The sequence below is a fragment of the Periplaneta americana genome, chromosome 5, assembly GCF_040183065.1.
Source record: "Periplaneta americana isolate PAMFEO1 chromosome 5, P.americana_PAMFEO1_priV1, whole genome shotgun sequence".
In the NCBI taxonomy this organism is placed as follows: Eukaryota; Metazoa; Arthropoda; class Insecta; order Blattodea; family Blattidae; genus Periplaneta; species Periplaneta americana.
In genome coordinates, this window is record NC_091121.1 from 18,951,312 (window position 1) to 18,978,406 (window position 27,095).

Below are 27,095 nucleotides of genomic sequence, written 5' to 3' on the forward strand. Positions count from 1 at the left end.
TATAGATATTTAAACATATTTTTTGGAAATGGTGACCGTTCATTTCGATACAGGCTTCAGTTCTAATGTGCATATTATCGCACTATAGACTATTGTACGTAATTCCAATTACCAGGTTCGTACTTCCTATCAGTAACTCATGTTGAAATAATTCTGTACCTACTCTATAAAAGAGACCTTACGTACTGTAAATTCAATCCTCACTTCTGCCCGATCCGAAAAGATAAAATTACTCAGACATGCTATCTACTGTCCGTATAAGTAGTTACGTCCCAGCGTCGTAGAAAGGGAGGAAATCACGTGACAGTTAATTACTTAACGAGGCCCTTTTATTTAAGTTATTTTAAACAATTGTATGCGTATAATATTACGTAGACGTCCAATTCCTAACAGAAATTAATGTTCCCAGAAAAGAGCTAAGATAGCCCAGCCACTAGCATTTACAGAGAGGCGAATAGAAGCAGGTGGGGGAAACCAGGATGCGACGTAGGCAAATGGAAAATGACGCAATATTGAAAGCTCTTTCGTCACTGGAAAACGCGAACATATTTTTGGAACGTACTGTTTACTATGACCGTAAGGCTACTAAAACTGTATATGCGGTCTTGGTTCTGTGTGGAGGACGGTTGAACTTCATTAGTAGAAGGGGTGGGAATGAATTACATTAAAAAATTCAGGTACAATAAAAATTGAAGTAAAAATAAAACGATGCCCCTGTAGAATTGTAACTGTGTCGCTGTGTCTGTGATACCTTTCCAGAAATAAATTATTATTATTCATTAAACTACACCACTGCGTTCAAAATGTTTTGTGCGAGATAGTGCGTATTTGCTTGTTTTCCGCACAGAACCAATACGCGGTAAGTGTGAAATACCACATTCAGTATTCCCAACCTAACACACATAACAATTTCCCTCTTCTTACCGCTTAAGCGCGACATTCATTTTACTGCTTTAGGCTTTTAACATATTTTTAGAGACGTTTAACATAGTAATAATTATAAATTGGAAACTTACCACTGCAATTTCACCTAAATTGCAATGTTAATTATTGTTTTTAAATATTTGCAAAAATTAAGTAAAGTCTACTACTCCACGAAACTTATTGCATTCCTGATACAAGTAACATTAAGGAAGCCGTGAAAAAATCAACAAGATTCCAGATGCCGATGTTATTACTGCAATATGTTATACAGGGACATCATTTTATTTTTACTAACATACTTAATATTAACCTGTCTATACCTTTAGAGAACCGGAAACACCGCTTGCTCCCCCCACCAAGACTGGAGTTCGATGATACTGGCGTAAAACACAAATCACTCTACTAGGTATAGGAAGGAAGAAAAGTAGTTCATCCATTTACGTAAACTAGGAAATATCGCGATTTTGAGTTTCATAATTTTCATTAGGTTTTTCTTTAATCAAAGTACAGTACTGTATTAAGAATAAGTGTTTTTACTCACGAAGTGAGTTATCCATGCGAACGTATTCATTATGCAGTGTATATTGTCTACAGCACATTAGCGTACAAAATAGAGAATGAAGTTAAATTGAAAAATAATCATAATATGTATATTTAAACACAATTTTGAAAATGGTGGCCGTTCATTTCGATACAGGCTTCAGTTCTTTTGTGCATATTATCGCACTATAGACTATTGCATCTAATTCCAATTGCCAGTTTCGTCCTTCGTACTAGTAGGCCTAACTCATGTTGAAATAATGATGTACCTACTCTACGTACTGTGAATTCAATCTTCACTTCTGCCCGACCGGAAAATATAAAATTACTCAGACATGCTTTCTACTGTCCGTCCGAGTGGTTATGCCGCAGGATTGTAGAAAGGGAGGAAATCACGTGACAGTTAATTACTTAACGAGGCCCTTTTATTTAAGTTAAATTAAACAGCTGTATAATATTACGTAAATGTCCAATTCCTAAGAGAAATTAATGTTTTCACAAAAGAGCTAAGACAGCCCAGCTTTTACAGAGGGGCGAGCAGAAGCAGGTGGGGGAAATCGGGATGCGACGTAGGCAAACGGACAGTACCTGTGCGAAAATATGATTCAATATTGAAATCTCTTTCGTCACTGGAAAACGCGAACATATTTCTGGAACGTACTATACTCAGTAACTCAGTACTGCTTACTATCTGCGGTCTTGGTTCTGTGTGGAGTTGGAACTTCCTTAGTAGAAGGGGTGGGAGTGAAGTACATTAAAAAACTCAGGTACAATAAAAATTGAAGTAAAAATAAAATGATGTCCCTGTATAAATAATATTGTTAAAATATTAAAATGAAAAATAAATCATTACATAACCTTACCGTTTGTTTTAAGTTCGCATTAATAGACTGGGGGGGGGGGAAAAGACATATCACGGCCTGCTGGAGTATAGTAAAGACAGAAAACATTTTTATAGAAACAATGTTGAAGAAAGATATTTTGGCTTTCCGAAGTTGCCGTCATTAAACAGAAACCAAGATGGAGATTTCATTGCAAGTAATTAGAATTTCGTCTTTTAGGTATGTAATAAACGATCTTGGCACAAAATAATGTACGATACACGAGCGGTATGTTTGTTTTCATGTTCTCGGAAATTAAAAAAGCTCAATTACGTTTCGCTTTTTCAATCTTTTCCTCGAACATGAAAACGTCAACATACCGCTCTTGTAACGTATATTATTATTGTGATCTACCCTCGTATTTCAGTGATTCCAATTTATATCACTAAACTTGACAACGGTCTTGCTTTCAAGATGTCTTTCACACGTTTAAAAATATTGGTTCTTATTGCTGTATATGATCACCCTGTATAGTTTTTGTAACTGAATTCATACAGGCTCCAGATAGCTGAAAGCTCCCAAGTAGTGTGTGTCATGTACGCGCACAGGCCGCCCAGAATAACGTATGAAGGCGATTTGTCGCGCTCGTAATCCTGATGTATCACCTCACCCACACCGCGCTAAACTCTTTGACGACTAAGCTTCTTGATGGACTGTGGGTTTTACTGACCCAGGCTTTCAGCGGATCTGGATTCTGTTTGCGGATACATATTTTATCGTTCCGCGCACTCTTTTCTATAATTCAGTGCACGAAATTATAAATATATGACAAAATGCACTACGAAAAATTCTGCACTGCACAAGGAATACAAGTCCACACCTGTGGAGTAACGGTTAGAACGTCTGACCGCGAAACCAGATGGCCCGGGTTCGATTCCCGGTCGGGACAAGTTATCTGGTTGAGATTTTTTCCGGGGTTTTTCCCTCAACCCAATATGAGCAAATGCTGGGTAACTTTCGGTGCTGGACCCTGGACTCATTTCATTGCCATTATCACCTTCACCTCATTCAGACGCTAAATAACCTAAGCTGTTGATAAAGCGTCGTAAAATAACCTACTAAACAAATGTATATATATATATATGGAATACACCGGCACGTACAATACGTAACCCAGTTTCTGGAATGAAACTACAAGTTATTTTTAGTTTGTTTCGGTTACAAATGAATAGTGTGGGTCTATGACAGGCATGTCAATTGATGCCCACAGGAGCAAGCGCGCGCTTTAGAGCCCAGGAGAGCCTGAGCGCTTTACAGCGGAAAGGAAAGAGACAGACGAAAGAGGTGGTATATGCCGCGTGGTCGAGCTATATTCAGGGATGGCCAGCACTGATTCAATAGATAAAGGGAAGAGAACTTATTAAAACTGTATCCATGTCAATTTTTAGATTTGCCTGAGAAGTATAAGTGAATTATAAGTATGTAAGTTTCAATTTTAATGGTCATTTTTCACAAGTTTGATTTTTTATTCAAAAGAAATATTTTCTCAACTTTTCGTATAGAAAAGTGAAATTTTCAGGTATAGGCCTATTTATTTAATAGTCTTACAGAATGTTTTCGTAAATCTAATATACCGTATATACGTATTACTGAAGATAGTGTATTGAAAATTTTGAAAATGTTCGCATGGAAATTGTTTGTAAGGAAATGAATTAACAAAGCAACTACTGTTACATCATAAGCAAAAGATACGTGCCCAGGTGTTGTAAAAATGTCAGCTGCATAGCTTCAGCAGATTTAGAGAAAATAATTTAATATTCTGATGATAGGAATTTGGTCACAAATATCAAAAGCATAATGCGATAAGAGTTTTGTTATGTAATATTAGTTACACTTAAAACAGATACAGTACCTAGGTAACTTTGCTTTGTACTGTAATATTGTTTTGATTAGTTTATTGATTATTTTTGTAAGGTTAAAGATACCTTCAATATAAATTCCAATTTATCATGTCATACTCAATCTCTTTCTTTGGAATATCAGTTTCTTTATGAATGATGTGTTTCATCCACTTAATACACTATAATATTATACTACTATGGAATTTAAATGAATATTCCTTTTTAACTCTCTATTATGTTATTAAGATTTAAAACACAAGTGCAATATTAAGAAATCAGTGTTAGTACTTTTGTTTTACAGACAATATAGATAATATTAAACAGAAAGAAGCCATATAGAAATAACGACATAAAATTTCACGTTCCGTTTGAAGTTTGTGCACCACTGTTTTCTTAATTTAACAGGTTGCTTATTCATATACACAACCCTTCCTCTTTCCATACTTAGCGCTTGCTGCCCGAGCACGACGTCAAGGTAAAAAAAAATGCGCTTGCTTTGACATCACTGGTCTAAGATAAGATAAAAAGTAATGAGAGACATGCAATATATTTTCCCTTTATATGAAAAGAGATTCAGAAATTAGTCTCAGCTTACAACAAAATGTTTCACTATTGTTCAATGAAAGTGTATCGTACGTGTCTATCATAATTTTAATATTGCAGAACTCGGAACTACACACTAAACAGTGGTCGAGAAGTGTACCAAACGGAGATAGCAAGCAAGGGAAAAGCTCGTTGCAAAGATCAACACGGCTGCAATGGAGATACACCAGCACGGATTGGATAATGTGCAGCGAGAGGTCAGACGGCGTGCTGAAGCGTGTGTTCGTGCCAGAGGGGGACATTTTGAGCAACTGCTCTAGACAATTACCTTCTCTCAAGCAGACAGGTCCATTAGGTGTGGAATCAAATGGGGATAGATACGGTACCTGATATTCGTGTAACTCGGAAACGGGGATGAATATTGAAAAAGTCTATCAGGATTTTTTGTTGCAAATAAGGTCCTGAATCGCCTCCTTAAGGATTAACCTGACCTTTTGATACACCCTGTATATTCTTTTTTTTTTTTGTAAGCCATTACTTAAAACAGCGTTATTCAAACTATGGTCCGCGGACCACCTGTGGTCCTCGAGGTCTGCCCTTGTGGTCCTTCAAAAAAGACAGAAGAAAAAATAAAATTCGAACGAATTGCGTATCAAACTATAGCTTAAAATTTCAGAGTTTGGAAATGACACATGGCAATCGAATTTCACTTTTTCTCCCTGTACAGACATTTTATGAAATTGATTACCCTACCCGGCTATCGACTTCTCACTCTACTCTCAGCAACAAAAGAGGGATTTAAAGCACTATATACGTGGTGTTTCTCGACATCTTTTTCCTGCACATCTGGCGCCGCGCCTGTAATCCAGCCAGTGACCACCTGAATTCATAACAGACGACCGAAATACCGAACCTTAATTAAATCTATACTAATAAAAAATCTGTAGCCGAAATTTTTCTGGTAATTTTCGATTTTCCAAAAATAATTGGTCCTAACATATATAATTAACCACCCTGAAACCGAAAATCGCTTTTTTGAAATTTTTGTTTGTATGTCTGTCTGTCTGTATATTTGTTACCTTTTCACGCGATAATGGCTGAACGGATTTCGATGAAAATTGGAATATAAATTAAGTTCGTTGTAACTTAGAGTTTAGGCTATATGGCATTCAAAATACATTATTTAAAAGGGGGGTTATAAGAGGGTCTGAATTAAATAAATCGAAATATCTCGCTTATTATTGATTTTTGTGAAAAATGTTACATAACAAAAGTTTCTTTAAAAATAATTTCCGATAAGTTTCATTCCTTCAAAAATTTTGATAGGACTAATATTTAATGAGATAAATGAGTTTTAAAATTAAAATAACTGCCATCTAAGACGGTGCAATGAATTAAAAAACAAATGACTTCGTCTATAAGGGGCCTTGGACAGCAACAATCGAAAGCTATTAAACATAGCCTACAGACAATGTTTCTGTGTTTATATGAAGTAATATCAGAAGCTAAATTAACCAATTTGTATAATTAATTATTATTTCACCATTGGAAAGTGTAGTTTCTCTGTATGGACATAATGCTATAAAGTTATTACAGTAACGTCTGAGTAAATCGAGGACAGGTAAGATTAAAATAGCTTCTTATGCACAGAAAATTTGATAGGCTATTTTGTACATTCGTTTTCTGTATTTCTTAAAATAATATTTATGTACACTCATTTCAGTCTCAGAGAATTAACGAACAACGAGTGTGTATTGATTTAGTATGCAGTAATAGTACGTTAGCTTAGCAATCCATTATTTTATAATTCAAATTTTAACTATGCTCAATTGAATCGTGTTAAAATACATAAAATATATATGCAATAAATGCAATGCAAAAAAAATTGGGTAATGAGCGAAGCAGATTATCTTGCGCTGTTGTAAAAGTTGTTCCCTGGATCAAACGTCCTATTTTAATTATGTAATTACTTTATATTTATTTCTAACAGGTGCAGCGGAGCGCACGGGTACGGCTAGTTTTAAAATGTAAGTATACTAGTAATAAAATATGCTACGAAAATTATAGGTCTAAATTTCTTTCGAAGGGAACAAGAGTAAGGTGGTCCGCGGAACTGTACTGACTTTCAAAAGTGGTCCCCACTTCAAAAAAGTTTGAGAAACGCTGTATTTATTTACCGAACTGTGTATGTGTAAACATAATGTTAATTGGACTTTTCATGTATTGTATCACTTCTCCGTGTTTGATATAATCGATTTTGCTTGTGTTTGTGTGTATCTGCAGTAAAGTCTGATATCGCACTCCATCCAGAACGAAGCCATGAAACTGACAAACCTACAGTAAGTGTTCATATTTAATGACTTGTTATGCAAGCCTCCTGTCATTAAAATATCAACAAGTATGTCCGCTCGTCACGATTCGTCACAGATATGGCAAAACAAACTGCCTTGTTTCGCAAGTACGAGATAAAAGCTGCGCAGCGCTACCCAACATGCGTTCTGTTTGCACAGCGCTGGAATGTAAACAGAGCAATAAAATTACCATGCTGGTATGCACACTCCAGGCTCTATGTTTTCCTCTTACATCTCGTTTAGTGTAAGGGGGTGTTAATGTTTGATTTGTAGATAATTAACACATTATAAAACATTTCTGCCAATAAAGGATAACTCAAACGTATTCAAAGATACATGATGGCTCTGGGAAGGCAAAAATATGTCCAGTTTCTTAAGGGGAGGTTGTATGTAGACTAAATTTGGTCTAAAATATCGATTTTCTGTTATCGTTGTTAGAATTATGATTATTAATATCGCCGTTTTCATTATAGTTATTCTTATTATCGTTATTAATAAAGTTACCGTTATTATTATTATTATTGTTATTATTATTATTATTATTATTATTATTATTATTATTATTATTATTATTATTATTAAAAATGCCAACATGCATGGCTGCGAATTCGATCCCTTCAATGTATAGACTTTGTTTGCTCTTGGCAACGATTTATCATTTATGTATTATTTTAGGCATTATACTCAATTAACATTGTCTCATAGTATTCTTAGTTATCCATTCATCGTCATTATTGTAATTAATTGTAATTATATTTATGTGTAATAATTATTTTTGTTTTATGTTTTTTGTTATATTTGTGCTGAACTGTAATTGGCCACTGGCTGTTGTACAGCACATTAAATAAATAAATAAAATAAAAATAAATTATAGGTATAGGTCAGTTTCTATCTGATGCTTTTCCAATTCACTGTAGGCTAAAGCAGGGAGATGCACTATCACCTTTACTTTTTAACTTCGCTTTAGAATATGCCATTAGGAAAATTCAGGACAACAGGCAGGGTTTGGAATTGAACGGGTTACATCAGCTTCTTGTCTATGCGGATGACGTGAATATGTTAGGAGAAAATACACAAACGATTAGGGAAAACACGGAAATTTTATTTGAAGCAAAGCGGTAGCTTTGGAAGTAAATTCCGAAAAGACAAAGTATATGATTATGTCTCGTGACCAGAATATTGTACGAAATGGAAATATAAAAATTGGCGGGCTTATGTGAGGGCGGCAATGAACCTTCGGGTTTCTTAAAAGCCATTTGTATGTATGTATGTATGTATGTATGTATGTATGTATGTATGTATGTATGTATGTATGTATGTATGTATGTATTTATTATTATTATTATTATTATTATTATTATTATTATTATTATTATTATTATTATTATTATTATCGTTCTTTCAGCCGATAATTAGGTATATCTTAATTTTCTCGGGAAATGGTAGCAAAATTGGGAGTGTCTTTATTTTGCAAAAGAAAGCCATTAGAATTCTATGTCAATCAAACTATCTTGAACATTGTGGACCTCTTTTCAAACAATCACAGATATTAACTGTCATAAATTTATATTTATATATGACCTAGTCCTTTACACTCGACAAAATATAGACAATTATTCATTAATAGCCAATGATCATAAAATTAGAAATAGTGAACAAATTAATATTCCATACTGTAGATTACATAATACTAGTACAAATTTTTGTGTCATGGGGATGAAATTATATAATAAGCTTCCCAGTCAATATTATAATTTGCCAACCAATTCTTTCAAAACTAGATTTTATAATTGGGTTTCAATTAATCCTTTCTACTATGTAGATGAGTTTCTTAACATAAATTCACACGAAATTGTTTTTTTTAATAAATAAAGTTATTTACATTAGTTACATTTATTACATAAGACTGAAGTGTTTTCATTAATTCTAGAGTTTCAAAATGTTTCGTGTTTTCATTATAATTACTGTTTTCAATTATATGAGTATTTTCAAATGTATGTTTTTTGTGTCGAAGCCTATCACTGTATGTTTAATGGCTTAATAAATTGAATTGAAATGAACTATCGTAATTATTATCTTTATTATTATCACCGTTATCACCATCATTATTATTAATATTATCATCATCACAGTTATCATTATTACTATCGTTACCATTATCGTTATTATTATTACCATTATCATTATTAATATCGTTACCATTATCGATATCATTACCATTATCATTATTAATATCGATACCATTACCGTTATTATTATTACTATTATCATTATTAATATCGTTACCATTATCGTTATTATTATTACCATTACCATTATTAATATCGTTACCATTATCGTTATTATTACCATTATCATTATTAATATCGTTACCACTATCATTACCATTAACATTAATATCGTTACCATTATCGTTATTATTACCATTATCATTATTAATATCGTTACCATTATCGTTATTATTATTACCATTATCATTATTACTATCGTTACTATTATCGTTATTATTACCATTAGCATTATTAATATCGTTACCATTATCGTCATTATTACCATTACCATTATTAATATCGTTACCATTATCGTCATTATTACCATTACCATTAATATCGTTACAATTATCGTTATTATTACCATTATCATTACTAATATTGTTACCATTATCGTTATTATTACTATTATCAATATTAATATCGTTACCATTATCGTTATTATTATCACCGCTATCATTATTAATATCGTTACCACTATCGTTATTACTACCATTACCATTAATATCGTTACCACCATCGTTATTATTACCATTATCATTTTTAAATATTGTTACCACTAACGTTATCATTACCCTTATCATTATCAATATCGTTACCATTATCGTTATTATTACCATTATCATTATTAATATCCTTACCATTATCGTTATTATTACCGTTATCATTATTAATATCGTTACCACTATCGTTATTATTACCATTACCATTATTAATATTGTTACCATTATCGTTATTATTATCATTATCATTATTAATATCGTTACCATTATCGTTATTATTACCATTATCATTAATAATATCGTTACCATTATCGTTATTATTACCATTATCATTAATAACGTTATCATTATCGTTATTACCATTATCATTATTAATATTGTTACCATTATCGTTATTATTAGACTACCATTATCATTATTAATATCGTTACCATTATCGTTATTATTATTACCATTATCATTATTAATATCGTTACCATTATCGTTATTATTACCATTATCATTATTAATATCTTTACCATTATCGTTATTACCATTATTATTATTAATATCGTTACCATTGTCATTATTACCATTATCATTATTAATATCGTTACCATTATCGTTATTATTACAATTACTATTATTAATATCGTTACCATTATCGTTATTAATACCATTATCATTATTAATATCGTTACCATTATCGTTATTATTATTACCATTATCATTATTAATATCGCTACCATTATCGTTATTATTACAATTATCATTATTAATATCGTTACCATTATCGTTATTATTACCGTTATTATTATTATTATTGTCAGATTATCTTTATTACCACTATGATTATTATTATCACCCCTATAATGATCGTCATCATTATTATTATCGTTTTGAATATAGTTACCGTTATTATTATCATTATCATTATCGTAATTATTATTCGCCGTTATCATTATCATTATTATGATTACAATTATCGTTATTATTATCATCGTTATCATTATCGTTATTTGTACAATGATTATTATCATTATCGTTATGATTATCATTATTATCGTTATTTTATTATCTTTATTATTATTATTATTATTACTACTACTACTATCATAGTTATCATTATCGTTATTATTGTTATTATTATTATTATTATTATTATTGTTATTATTATTATTATTGTTATTATTATTTACTATTATTATCATTTATTACAATTTGAAACAACTCACTGGCGTCATATTGATGAGTAAATCGTTTCGACCATTAATTGCATTGTTGTCTCGAGACTAGGCCTCCTGAAGTTAGGAAACGATTATGAAATAGATAAGGAGAAGGCTCCGCTTTGTTAAATTTAAGTGCCATACTCATAATAACAATCACGAACAGCATAAACGTTACACGCTATTGTGGGATTTCCATGAATCCCTCTCATTTTTATCACTGCCATTATTTGTTCGTGTACAAAAAGTAATGTAATAAAATAACATAAAAATATCTAATAAGCTACGCAGAATAATGTAATTCTGGTTCTTTTTTTCAAATGTTAACAAAAGTTGGGAGATTTTATGGATTGGCAGTAATTAGGCATTATAATCAACTGTGCTCGTCGTTTTCAGTTTTTTAACATCGACTGTGCAATAAGAGGCTCGTTGTATAGAGTGGCTAATTGAGAGAAATTTCACAACACAGTTGCAACTAAACTTCAAGAGAGTCTACATTAAGCGAAATGTACTCTCTGTGATATTAAACTGTTTATGGAAACTGGTAGCGTAGGAGAGAGGAAAAACTAGTGAAGGTAAGCTCAAGTTGCAGCAGAACGGGACGCTTCCCAACATATTCCCGCAAAGTAGTCCATCACGAGAGTTCATATTTCGGAAGCAACCATTCGCAAAGTCCTTCGGAAACGTCTTAAAGTCAGTCGATTCAAAGTGTAAACTCTGCAAGAAAATTTTAAAAGGAATGCATTTTGCCGTGGATAACAGAATAGGCCAATACAACATTTAATGAGGTGTATTTATCTTCAGATACGTGGATGAATACACTTATCTGGGAAAACTAATCTCTTTCAAGGACAGAATAGAAAAGGAAATAAATAGAAGGCTCTCCCTGTCCTGGAAGGCATTTTGGGCCGTTAAATTCATTCTGCTTGACAAAACCTTAAGCAGAAAACTAAAATACAGGCACTGGAGACCTGTGTTTATTCTGTATTACTTTATGGGTGCCAAACATGGTCGCTAACAGGGAAACACAGGACCAAACTACAAATGTGTCAAAGGAAAATGATGTGCAAAATTATGGGCGTATCAATGAAGAAGGAAATCCCAAATTCGACACTATACCAACTGGCAGATACACAGGACTTTACACATGTAGCCATTACATCCAAATGGAAATGGGGTGGACACGTGGCCAGGCTACCAGGCGACAGATGGGCATGCCGACCTACCATGTGGGACCCCCGTATAGGAAGGAGACTTCAAGGCAGACCTCGGCGCAGATGGGCAGACTTCTTCAGAGAACAGGCAGGTCAACAATGGTCCAGAAAGGCAAGAGACAGAAGAAAGTGGAAACTACTCGAGGGACATTGCTGCATAGACAGGAAGTTGTGAAAGACAGTGAGAGAATCATTGTTAAGGAAATTCAAGTTCTTAGACTTAAATATCACATCTAACGTGAACTAGCTCATCACGTTAGACAAATAGAGCTTTCCCTTATTTAAGGAGGCCTTTGCCCTTCATGGGACACAATAGGCTATCTTTATCTTTATCTTTATTTATCTTCAGAATTTTCAGTCACTAAATTTAACTCCAATATATTTTTTATCTAGGATTGTGCAAAGGGCAAGGACTACAGAACGTCTGTAATGAATCTTCAGGTCTTACGTGATATAATGAGATATGCCTTATCAACAGTCAAACAGCGTGCTTCAAAAAACGTGACCCAAATTGATTAGATAACATCAGAGCAATAAGAAGTGCGCATATAGATTCTGTGTAACTCACAAGCTTATAAAAGGTTTATTAGAACCAGGATTAGATCATAAGCTCGCCATTAATCCAGTCTCTACCATCATATCCCACCTCCCTCAAATCCACTCTGTGTAACTATGTATAAATTAAACTCACAAAGCAAAAAAACAGAATAAAAATATGTTATTGCTCTGTATTTTTGTTACATTGGCCAAGTGCTTTGTGTGGAGCGTGGCATTGTATGGGGCAGAAACATTGACATAACGACGAATAAAGAGAAAAAATAGAAGCATTTGAAATGTGGATATGGAGAAGAATGGAGCATGTGAAGTGGACAGACAGAATAAGAAATGAAGTTGTGTTGAAAAGAGTGGGTGAAGAAAGAATGATGCTGAAACTGATCTGAAAGAGAAAAAGGAATTGGTTGGGTCACTGGCTGAGGAGAAACTGTCTACTAAAAGATGCACTGGAAGGAATGGTGAATGGGAGAAGAGTGCAGGGCAGAAGACATTAAGATATATGGCTCATGTGCGGAGACAAAGAGGGAGGAAGAAAATAGAAAATATTGGAGAATGCTGCGTTTGCAGTGAAAGATCTGCCCTTGGGCAGAACGTTATGAATGAATGAATGAATAAATGAATGAATTTTTACTTTTTTATTTTAGTTGGTTATTTAACGACGCTGTATCAACTACTAGGTTATTTAGCGTCGATGAGATTGGTGATAGCGAGACGATATATGGCGACATGAAGCCGAGGATTCGCCATAGATTACCTTGTATTCACATTACGGTTGGGAAAAAACCTCGGAAAAAACCCAACCAGGTAATCAGCCCAAGCGGGAATCGAACCCGCGCCCGGACGCAACTTCAGACCGGCAGGCAAGCGCCTTAACCAACTGAGCATGCCGGTGAATGAATGAATGAATGAATGAATGAATGAATGAATGAATGAATGAATGAATGAATGAATGAATGAGATATATTTAGAACATTACTATATTTCCTGTAATGAGAAGGGGAAAATGGCGAAATAAAAACAGAATTAAATCTGGGAACGAGTTCTCTGGGGAGAAGCTCACAAGAAAAATGAACAAGTAAATAGAATAGCTGTAGGAAAAAAATAAAGGAAAGCATTGTATGGAAAAATGAGAAAATGAATAATTCAAAAACTGAAAAGAAATAGAGAGCAAAATAGGGAAAAATGAAGAATTAGCAAATAATTTTGGAAAATGTAGTACATAACACACATATCCTTCCTCTTAACTGAAGGGAAGTTCCTTAGGCGTAAACTAACTTATCGCAAGGAGCTGCCATATGGCTCAAATGTAACTGTAGTTGAAATTACAATTAAATTAGTCGCAGTGAAGTGCACGTAACTTTTGTTAAGACTGTACTCGGCGGAGGAAGTATTCTGCGGCTAAGGAAACGCCTGGCCTGGACTTCTGTCTACTGCAAGAAGCGAGTCAGCGCGGTATGTCTGGAACACTGTGCAGTAATTAATGTTTTATGAGGTGAAGCGTTCTGAATATGGATGTAAGAACCCCGTAATTACAGCTTTAACTTTCCCTTCTTGCTGGAGAGGCTACGCCCCCTGGACTATGTTTATGTATCTAGATCCCATAGTTCTGACGAATAGCGTTACCTTTCCGTATAATTAAGACAACCGCTCTATCCAGGGCTTCAAGAAGTTCGTGTTAACTTAACAGTTGTCATATAATGAATATATTATTCACACGTAGCTGCTGCACACCGGATTCCGTGGAAAAGTAGATTCTTATCTCTGTGGCAGAGGAACTGGAAGTTCAACACTCATTTTTCCTGGATGATTTTCCTCGCTTGGAATTAAAGAGGAAGGCCGGAACTTCGAGTAACTGGCAGTACAGAATTCCGATAATAGAGACGAGACACGACAGACTGCCTTGAAGCAGAATTCTGTATACAGGGTGTTTCGTGCTTGATACTTTTGAACTGAAGGATTAATTTCTCGGCTTATCCTGCAGCGGTACGCTACAACAGTGATGTCAAAGCAAGCACATTTTTCTAACCTTGACGTCGTGCGCGGGCATTAAGCGCTAGGTATGCTAGAAGGAATAAGCAGCCTGTTGGATTCAGAAAACAGTGGTGCACAAACTTCAAACGGAACGTGAAATTTTATGTCGTTATTTTTATATGACTTCTTTCTGTTTGTTATTCTTTATATATTGTCTGTAAAACAAAAGTACTAACACCTATTTCTTAGCCTAATATTGCAGTTGTGTTTTAAACGTTAAGAACATAATAAAGAGTAAAGAAGGAATATTCACACAAATTCCATAATAAGTACAACTATACTGTACTAAGTGGATTAAACACCTCATTCATGAAGAAAGTGTTATCCCAAAGAAAGACACTGAATATGACATGATAAGTTTAAATTGATATTGATGGCATCTTTAGCCTTATAAAAGCAATCAAAACAATATTATAGTACAAAGCAAAGTTTTCTAGGTATATGTTTTAACTGTAACTAATATTACATAATAAAACTCTTATCGCATTATGCTTTTAGGTGATATTGGTGCGCAACTTTCTGTTATCAGAATATTAAATTATCTCGAAATCTGCTGAAGCTACAGAGCTGACGTTTTACCAACACATAGGCATATATCTTTTGTTTGTGGTGTAACAGTATTTGCTTTGTTAATTCATTTCCTTACAAACATTTTTCATGCGAATATTTTCAAACATTTTAATACGCTATCTTCAGTCATACGTATTTACGATATATTAGATTTACGAAAACATTGTTTTAGTACCTGTAAGGCTACTAAACAAACTTATCTGAAAATTTCACTTTTCTGTAAAAAAAAAGTTGAGAAAATATTCATTTTGAATAAAAAAAGCAAACTTGTGAAAAATGAACATTAAAATTAAAACTTACATTCTTATAATGCACTTATACTTCTCAGACAAATCTAAAAATTAACATGGATACAGTTTTAATAAGTTCTCTTCCCTTATCCATTGAATCAGAGCTGGCCATCCCTGTAGGCAAAGACGTTGTAGTTATATATCTAGACACTCAATTGGCGCTGGTGTCGTGTACAAATTTGAAACCTCTCGCGCAGTTTCGCGCGACGCCATGTTTTGGGAGCACGAATGATTGTTCCTATAAAGCATTCGGAGTTTAGAAAATACCATTGAGCATATAGGCGTTTTCTTAGTGGATTTCCTCCTTCACTGTAATATAACTAAACTTATTTACGTATTTTCTAACGTATAATGTAAAATGACAGAAGTAAATCTAAATATTGTAACTAAGCATTGTTTTAAATATAAACGCCTTATATTGCTCATAAATAGACTTATTAGTTTATTTCTATTTCCTATGACCGAATACATGGAATATTTTAAATTATGTTTTTTATATACATTAGAAAATACGTAAATAATTTATTTAAATTATATTACAAAGAGAGGGATGTCCGCTAAAAATGTCTATATACCCAATGGTATTTTCCAAACACCTAACGCACTGTAATAATTAGGCTTCGAGACTTCGGACCCGATAGAGCAGTTCAGTGGGAAATCCGCATAACGGCGCACTAAGTATAGTGGTAAAGCGTACAGTTGGGGTACTGTAGAATGGATGCCAACAAATACGCAAAGGAAAACGCTCTGGATTTGAAGGTTCTGACGAATAATTTGGTTTTCATACAAACTGTGTCTGAAACTATTACACGGTTAGAAAAGTCAGAGTAAGAGATGCCGGAAGCCCTCAAACTAATTTAGAAAACGATGCAGAGAATTAATGAGACATCAAGCACACCGGTTACTGAACGTGTAAAACAGAAGTGGAAATCTATTTTATGTAACAATAACGGATATGGAACATTGTGTAACATAAACAGCAAATTAGTGGACATAGAGTCACCCCAGAATAAAGGACTGTCTCTTAGAGACTGCAATTTTGTTAGGTTTTTTTCGTTTTGCTCCTATCACGTCATGCGACGTAGAGCGCAGCTTTCTACAGCACAAGCTTTGGCAGATAACCGAAAAAGATTTACGTTTGAGACACTGAGAATGTATCTTGTAGTACATTGCATTTCGGTACTGTAACTGCACTTCCTAAAGACGACGAATAGGATAAATGAAAAAACCAATATTGCTACATGCTTATTTCCATCATTAACACTGTGTATAATTAAACACAAATGCTTATAAAAGACAGGAGAGTAAATGCTTTTCACATTCTTTTGACATTATCATTGTGTAATGTATATTTACTTTCAGAATGTACATATGTGTGTGTTTCCCCATACTACTATACTCTACTCTAAATAGCAACGTTGTTACCTCAACACATCTGTATCTACCTGCAGCGAGTCAACAACCTATAGTGCATGCACAGTAAACTTATTGTATCGGGTCCAAAGTCTCGAAGTCTGGTAATAATAATCCTCAGTGTTTTGAGAATCAGAGGCGATATGACTCTTCTACTGCAGATATTGATTGCAATTCCCTCATTCTTACATCATTCTCAATGACACAATATCGTCAAAATGTGATTGTATCCATTGCTGGCTTAGTTGTTAAATCATTAATAAAAATATGGTGTAATAAATCTAAAGACTCAATTTAGGGTACGTAGCCTACCAGGAGTAAACAGAATCTCTTTTATTTTTTAACGAGTCTTGTCATATCATCATCTGAGATTATAGAAATATGCCGCATAAGTGAAAGAGCGATTATACAGATGTTGACAGTTCAATGGCATATTATCACCCACTCTTACATCGTGTGAAAACAATATGCCCTAGAAGTAGAACACTTGTACAATCTTTCTACTCTTATAGGAACATATTTTAGAAAATGGATCCCAGATTCCTCCCGAGAATCATATTTTAAACTTGTTAAACTGACCATAAAAGTACATAAAGATCTACTGACGTAGCTCAGTGGGCTAAGGACTGTCGGTCCGGAGTCGCGCTCGGTCGAGGGTTTGATTTCCGCTGATTTCCTGGTTGGGTTTTTTCTTATATCCCCAACCGTAACCGTAAGACCCAAGCCATAATTATTGGACATAAGCGTTTAGTTAACTCCCTTAATAACAGTAATCTTTCAGTTGTTACCCTTAACAACACGCTAATCCCTTATTCATCTGTCGTAAAAAATCTTGGCTTCTTTTTTGATAATAATCTAAGTTGGAATTTTCAAGTTAAAGAAACGATAAAAAAAATCTGTTCCTCCATTCACTGTTTGAGTCGCTTGAGAAACTTCTTGCCCCATCAACTAAAACTTACCCTAGTGCAAACCCTAGTAACGCCGCACTTCGATTATTGTGACGTTTTGTTAAGTGACCTAAGTTCTGAATTGTCAGTCAAGTTACAGCGAGCTCAGAATATGTGCGTCAGATACGTGTGCAACATCCGACGGTATGATCACATATCACAGTCCTTCGCAAGTCTCTCGTGGCTCCGACTTAAAGAACGTAGAACTTTACACTCTTTGTCTTTATTCTTTCGAATTCTGCACACTTCAACACCAAATTACCTTTCGTCTCGTTTCTCTTATCTATACTCTAACCACGACGTAAATACCAGATCACTTATCTGTGGCACGCTAAATATACCTCTTCATAGAACATCTTGTTATTCATCATCTTTTACAATATCCACCTCGCGTCAATGGAATTCCTTGTCACAAAGTATTAGGGGCTGCAAGACAATAAACACCTTTAAGAACAGCTTAAAAGATAACCTTATTAGCATTTCACTCCAATCATACTGATTTAAACTATCACTGACTACATTGTTACTTTTTTCTTTAGACATCATCCTGATTGTGCTGTATTTTAATTGTCTCGTAATAATCTCTTTCTATTATCTAATATTATTTTAAATATATTAACATTCTATGTATTTTAGTTTAATTCTGCTACACAGTTTATTTCAGTGTTTAATTAATAGTTCATAGTATTTTGTTGTTTAATTTGTAAATAACTTTTGTATACATGTAACTCTCATCTAAATCAAATTGTTGGATTCTTTGTAAGTTCATGCATATGTTTATACACTTTTTGCTGGTTGAGTGGAAGAGAAGGCCTTACGGCCTTAACTCTGCCAGCTAAAATAAATCATTATTATTATTATTATTATTATTATTATTATTATTATAAGGTGAATGTCAGGTAATCTATGGCGGATCCTTGGCCTCGTCTCGCCAAATATCATCTCGCTATCATCAATACCATCGATGCTAAATAGTCTAGTAGTTGATACAGCGTTATTAAATAACCAAATGAAAGAAAGTATTACATAAAGAGCAGATGTTAGCACACAGCTGAAGGTTACCAGTACAACACGACTTTACATAAAAATGTTGTAAGACAATATTTAACGGAGTCAATAATAATAATAATAATAATAATAATAATAATAATAATAATAATAAATTAATAGACAAGATGTTCTGTACACTAGGCCTGAGTTCTATTATGACTAATTGACTAATTCACGCATGTGACATTTATTTCATATTACAGCTGTGATAATATAATATGCTATTGCACGGTAGGCCTACTTATATTTCTAACTAAAACATTAGGTACGTGTTTCTATTTTACAGGTGTAGGCCTATATTATGTGATATAGAAGCGAATAAATAATAATTGTTCATTTCTCGTCCACATCAAAGCAAACGTGTTTACAATGCATTCCTACGTGTAACGTCTTACACAGGAAGTGTTTTGTTAATAATAGTTAATAGGCTACTAATAATTTTCTTTTCATCTGAACTATTAGGCCTACTACAATATGCATTTGTATTTCTATTCGCTCTATATGTTGTCAAATAACTATATAACATCTTTAGTTACGTTATCAAATTGTTACAGTTTTCTTTCGTTTCATGTCAAACTAACAGTAACTAAGCTTGATTATGTCTTTAACGTGGTCGCTTTAAATGTTGATAAGATTTTTTTTCATTTATCCATTCAGATTGATTTATAAGAGACACCAAACATATGATATATTAAACATTCAGCATTGTATAGTGCAGCCGTCTGCTAGCCGGTGCTTCTCCCAAAGCATGGCGGCGGACGCAAGCTTCAATTTGTCCCTACTCTAAACTTCTGCGCAGCCTGGGCTGTAGGGGCCCGCCTGTAGGCTATACAGCTCGACTAAGCGGCATATACCACCTCTTTCGTCGGTCTCTTTCCTTTCCGCTGTAAAGCGCTCAGGCTCTCCTAGGCTCTAAAGCGCGCTTGCTCCTATGGGCATCAGTTGACATCACTGCGCTACAACACAACTACTGCATGTTAAAATTGAAGACCACGTCCACAATATAATCTTATACATACAAAGGTTCACTAATAAACCGTGTATAGTTTTTATACGAGTCTTATGAAGAGTTGAGACAGAAAACGTTAGAAATAAACCATGCATAAGCGTTGTACAAAGAGAAAAAATGCCGCCCCTCTAACAGCTGTTGGAATCGATTGTCATTTTATGGTGATAATTGCCTTCTAACCACAGAAAAAAAACCGAAGATACAGAATAATTAGAATAATATTGCTACTACAGCAACTCTTTGACCAAAATATAGCGTGGTAATCGATCAGACCCAGTTGTACTATTGATACTCAGGACAGCACACTAGCGCACACTATCGGATCCAGTAGATAACCTAAGTTATTTGTAATGAAGTAATGACGAAACTATAACATAGCTGTGTAACAGTAGTATTGTTATACACGACGTATGTAGTGACAGTTAAACGTCTGTATAAGAGTGTTTATTAGTAAAACCGAAATAGTAATATACAGTAGACATTACAGTATGACGAAACAAAAGTATGAAATTAAAGTTTTAGCACTCTCAATAAGAAAAGTATAATAATAATAATAATAATAATAATAATAATAATAATAATAATAACAATAATAACAATAATAACAATAATAATAATGTGAAATACTGTTATTGAAACTTATCTAAGTTACCAGTTAATCTGAATATAGCAATTTAAAGATAATTACTTAGGACTATCATTTATGAAGTAAAAATACAATTATTTAGATATTTAAATATAATCACGGTTCAACATAAGAAGAGAAAATCAATTCATTGAACTAGTCTGAAAAAACTCAAATTATTAATTATTCTTTCCGAGTATTACATTTAAGAGCGAATGTTATTTATCACGCATTTTAATTTTGAAAGATGATACCGACCGACAAGTTCTAATATCGGCGTAAGAAATAAAAAATTGCGGCGATTATTGACTGGTATTGTCGGTGAAATAATTTGAACTAGGAGTCTGTATTTGCCAAGATTGCGAGGTTTATCTAAATTATTTGTAATGTAATTCTTTCTGATATTCTAAGTGGATTTTATAGGTCTTGTCTGATCTTGTCCTTCGTGAATCATGAGGCCGACGAATCGCAATGGATTATCTGACATTCACTCACTCACTCACTCACTCACTCACTCACTCACTCACTCACTCACTCACTTACTCACCTATTTATCTACTTATTTATTTATTTATTTATTTAGTAGATTTATTTCTACTGGTAGAGTTAAGGTCATAAAGCCTTCTCTTCCAATCAACATTCGCCTTATGGTTGGGGAGAACCTCGGAAAAACTCCAATCAGAATCGAACCCACGCCCGGGCGGAACAGCAGATCAGCGGGAAAGTGCTGGTGGGTGATTGTGTCTTATTTTTTTAGTTTGTTATATAACGACGCTGTATCAACTACTCAGTTATTTAGCGTCGATGGGATTGGTGACAGAGAGATGGTATTTGGCGAGATAAGGCCGATAATTGGCCATAGATTACCTGACATTCACCTCACGGGTGGGAAGAACTTTAGAAAAGTACCAACGAGATAATCATCCCAAGCGGGAATCGAACCCGCGCCCGAGCGCAACTCTGGATCGATAGGCATGCGCCTTAGCCGACTGAGCTACGCCGGTGGCTGATTTTTTTATTGTTGCTTATGTATTTGTTGTCATGGAGGGAGTTATTTAAAAAAAAATTAATTCAGTTCTGTGAATAAGGACGATGAAAGAAATATCAGTTTAGATATAAGTTATGGATATCGTTTTCTGTAATCTTGTAGTGTGAAGTCCTGCAACATTTTGGACGTGCCGCCACTGCACAAGAGATCTCTTCCTATTATTGGCATAAATTTATCCACAAAAATAGATTCGCTGAACATTCATTACATCATAAAAATTAAACGATGCAATTAATTGCCGAATAGCAGAGCAACAGTCGTTGGGAGCTGCGCTGAAACATAACCAGCCGGCAATTAAATGAAACACAAACACAAAACACAGCGGAATGGAGCATAATTGTCTTGCCTGCCCGCCGCATTGTCTGCGCTGCAAATCCGCTGTGTGGGAAGCACTTACTTCCGTCCCAGCAAACAGAAAACCTTCCTCCCATATCAGTTTCTTTCCACTTACAAATAATCCTGAAAAATAACTCTTCTCACTCTATTCTGTATTCTGCCACTGGAATAATTACTACGGTTACTAAAATATAGGTCAATATCGGCTTCTAATTTTATTACTTCACTCTTAGGTTACCCTCAAAATTGAGTGGATTGGAAGCAAAGAGATGTAAGTGTACTTCAGTTACTTTAGAGAAAATGAGGTTGAAAGTTTTTAAGCTTACGTAAATTCGGTGCAATTTTTAATTTTGATTTTAATGTGTAATAGCTGTGATGAAATAATAACATGGATGAAATAATACGCCTTTGGTGTGAGGAGTACAAATTAGGAATTCAAATTTCAAGTTCCATAAGATTAAACACAGTTCTTTTCGCGGACGACCAAGTATTAGTTGCAAACTACGAAGATAATTTACAGATGAGTATATTTAAACTAAATAAAATCATAGAAGAACATGGCATGAAGATTTCACCAGAAAAAAAAAAACAACAAACCAAATAATGGCATTTGAAGGTACAAGGCCAATCTGAAGCAAAATTGTTGTTGAAAATGTGATTTTAGAACAGATAAATTCCTTTTCATACTTAGGATGTAATATATCATATGAAGGAGAGAATGATGTAAGCAGAAAAATTTAAAAAATTTTACAAATATTAGAACTGCTAAACCATGGCCTAAAACCAAGTTTAGTACAGAAACATTCCAGAATAAAGCTATATAAAACCCTTGCACTATCAACTCTCCTCTATGGAAGCGAAATTTGGGTTCTGAAACAAAGAGATATCAGCAGATTAAGAGCAGCTGAAATGAGATATCTGCGACGAACTGCGGGATACACACTTCTGGACCACAAGAGGAACGAGAATACACTGCAGGAACTCAACATGCAACTGTTATGCCCCAGGGCTAAAGAATGCCCTGTAGCATGATTTCCTGTGGAGTATTAAATTTGAAAAAGGAACAGTGTCAGCGGAATACACGGTCTTAAGATACTTAGCCAGCGGTATAGAGTCTTGTCGGGCGTGTGGTAAATCACAGCCTACAATGAAAGTATTCTTACGCCTCAGATCATTGCTGGACTAATTGCATTGGTCCAGTAGAACAAAGCATGCATTTTAATTGGTTAAAATTATATCACGCATTGTTCGAACTCTTTTCTTGCGCGTAGTCTCATTATAGCGACTTTTCAACAGTAATCTCACTAGACGTTTTGATTTATCTAGAGAAAATCAAAACTCGAGTGGGATTTAACTGACTATTACACGATTAGAAGAAAGTATATAAAGATTAGACGTAACGAAGTACTCCAATACAATAAAATATTAATTGACTTACGAAAATACAACTGTCTTCAAATGTATTATTGTACCATCTTAACATTACAAATATTACGCTAGATGCATGCTTGATGGCAGTAGTGTCTTTATACAGATACTGTAATGATTACTATTCAATAAATCTTAATATTAAACAATCTCTGATACGTGACTATCCATAAATAAATAAATAATTTATTTTAATAACATGTAAAAGAACATATTTTCTGTACCGCTATGTAATAGATAATGTGCTGTTACATTCCAAGTGGTATAAACATTAGAGTAATATCGTTCCAACAAATATTTACTATTCCTCCTGAATGACAATGTATAATGTCACTGCACAAATTTAAGAATGTGAGAACAGCCTGTATGTTCATTTATATTATTATAAGAGGGATAGAAAGTAATTATGTAACTTTGATTTTGTAGGGTGCCATTCATAGATATTTCGCAGCACGCGCTACGAGCGTACTAAGCTAGCCCCGGCTATCCACTGGTTACTTGTACAGAATTCAAATCATATCCTATGGCTAACACTGGTTTATGAATACGAAAAACGCTGATCATCCACCGGAAGCCCGCGCTAAAACTGTCTGTGAATACGGCCCGTAATGTTTAAATGGTACTTCTAATATCATGTAACGAATACCTTATCGTCCATTCTAGTCATATCAATCAACTATTTTTCTTAATATTCACTGTGTTACGATAGTCTCTATACTATTATCGAAAACCTGTCAAGCATTCCGTCACGCGCGATACCGGGACTATTTTCACACTCTGTATTACAAGAATGACATACCGATTATAAAGTTTATCATGGAAAATGCCATAGGTAATGCTGCACAAATCCACATGTGTGTCCCATTCTTAATGCTCTCTTTTCCATCGAAGCAAAAGAGCACAAGTGGGTTCAGCGGAGAAAATGGCAAAAATGTTTTGTTGAAGACCGTTGTGATCAATAGTGAAGCAGAACCAAACCGATTTTCCACAAGGCTCTTGCTCCTCTATCCCGAAGGAGCATTCTACAGACGAGGAAGCAAATCCATTCAATAAAAATAGGGGAATCAAATATTGGACGCCCTGGGCACGTCGCGTTCCTTTAATCCGTCCTTCCCTTACTTCCGTCTGACTTCACTTCTGCATTAGGATCCTCAACTACTTATTGCTGTGGTTCGTATCAAAACCTGTAACTATAATAGTCTTCTACCTCTATGGCTCAGCATGCTGGACCGCTACTCAGACGGCCCGGGTTCGATCATCAGCCTGGGTTTTGTGGTGGACAAAGCAGACGTTGCAGAAAGTTTATGGAGTAGAAATATACCGATTGTTGGTGTGAGGTTATGTATGGAGTTCCGGATGTCCCGAAGTACGCAAAATTTGAAACACTTACTGTACGGGAACTATGAGAGCTAATTTAATAATTTATTTACAGTTGGATAAAGAACATATGTTGCTTCTTAAGAATATGTAAACCTTTTGAACTAGATGCGTGAGGGTCGAGAGGGAGTCCAAAAATATGCAAAACTTGAAACATTTACTGCACTTACTTACAAATGACTCTTTTTTTATTGGGTTATTTTACGACGCTGTATCAACATCTAGGTTATTTAGCGTCTGAATGAAATGAAGGTGATAATGCCGGTGAAATGAGTCCGGGGTCCAGCACCGAAAGTTACCTAGCATTTGCTCGTATTGGGTTGAGGGGAAACCCCGGAAAAAACCTCAACCAGGTAACTTTCCCCGACCGGGATTCGAACCCGGGCCACCTGGTTTCGCGGCCAGACGCGCTGACCGTTACTCCACAGGTGTGGACCAAATGACTCTTAAGGAACCCGAAGATTCATTGCCGCCCTCACATAAGCCCTCCATCGGTCCCTATCCTGAGCAAGATTAATCCACTCTCTATTGTCATATCCCATCTCCCTCAAATCCATTTTAATATTACCCTCCCATCTACGTCTCGGCCTCCCCAAAGGTCTTTTTCCCTCCGGCCTCCCAACTAACACTCTATATGCATGTCTGGATTCGCCCATACGTGCTACATGCCCTGCCCATCTCAAATGTCTGGATTTAATGTTTCTAATTATGTCAGGTGAAGAATACAATGCGTGAAGTTCTGCGTTGTGTAATTTTCTCCATTCTCCTGTAACTTCATCCCTCTTAGCCCCAAATATTTTCCTATGAACATTATTCTCAAACACCCTTAATCTCTGTTCCTCTCTCAAACAATCGGTTATGTAACTGTTTTATAAATTCTAACTTTCAGATTTTTTGACAGCAGACCAGATGACAAAAGCTTCTCAACCGAATAATAACACGCATTTCTCATATTTATTCTGCGTTTAATTTCCTCCCGAATATCATTTATATTTGTTACAGTTGCTCCAAGATATTTTAATTTTTGCACCTCTTCGAAGGATAAATCTCCAATTGTTATATTTCCATTTCGTACAATATTCTCGTCACGAGACATAATCATATACTTTGTCTTTTCGGTATTTACTTCCAAACCTTTACTTGCTTTACTGCACGGAAACTATGTGAGCTAATTTAAGGGGCTGGGGGTTACACCATTGACCTACAAAAATATAGTGAAATTTATTTTTTTATATCTCAGCTATTATAAAAGCTAAATGAACAAAACTTTACATGTTTAACCTGCATACATTATTTTACAAACACTATTCAGAATATTAATTACCTATAAAAAATCACAATTATATATGTTTGACAATCGTAAAGCATTTATATAATAAGATGTACATGTAATTAAATATCAGGATGATTATTTTACTGGACTGTTTTAAAGACCTACATCAACGACATACTCTAAAGTCTTTTACATATTCTTTCAAGATTTTTTTTTCTTAATCATTACCTCCAATATTAAATTTTCTAAAAAAATTGCCTCTATCACATTTCGTCTCTCTTCACTTCGTCGTAATGTCCATGTTTCTGCCACATAAAATCGACACACCACATAAAGCACTTTATTAGAAGATCCTGTAATATGAAAATAGGGGAAAATAAATACACTGTAAGTTCTCAGGGCTAACGGCTTCGAAGCTGGGTACCTGGTTCTAATGAAGTGCACTGGTAGCAAATTTAAAACATGGGGGCATAAGATAGTTACTCTGCCTGCCATAACAAATTCACTTCAATCAAATTCCCCAAGGTAAAAAAGGCACTTTACTAGTCTCTTCCTTAGTTCTTTTTCAAGAGGTCCGGAGAAGATGCTCCTCTTTATGTTGAAAGCTTTCTTTGCCATTGCTATCCTCCTTTCGACTTCCTGGCAGCAGCTCATGTTACTGCGTATATTACCTCCCAAATATTTGAAGCTGTCCACTTGAACAAGTAATATCAAATATTGCATAGACAATATTATTTTAAGGATATAATAATAATAATAATAATAATAATAACGATAATTATTTTTGTCACAATGGTTATCATTATTATTATTATTATTATTATTATTATTATTATTATTATTATTATTATTATTATTATTAAAACAACGC

General features: G+C 34.5%; 1 protein-coding gene across 1 annotated transcript in view; it reads right to left on the minus strand.

The window, feature by feature from the left end:
• The window catches only part of LOC138699506 (uncharacterized), a 539,758-nt gene that overhangs the window by 48,094 nt on the left and 464,569 nt on the right, over positions 1 to 27,095 (minus strand). The window lies entirely within an intron of this gene.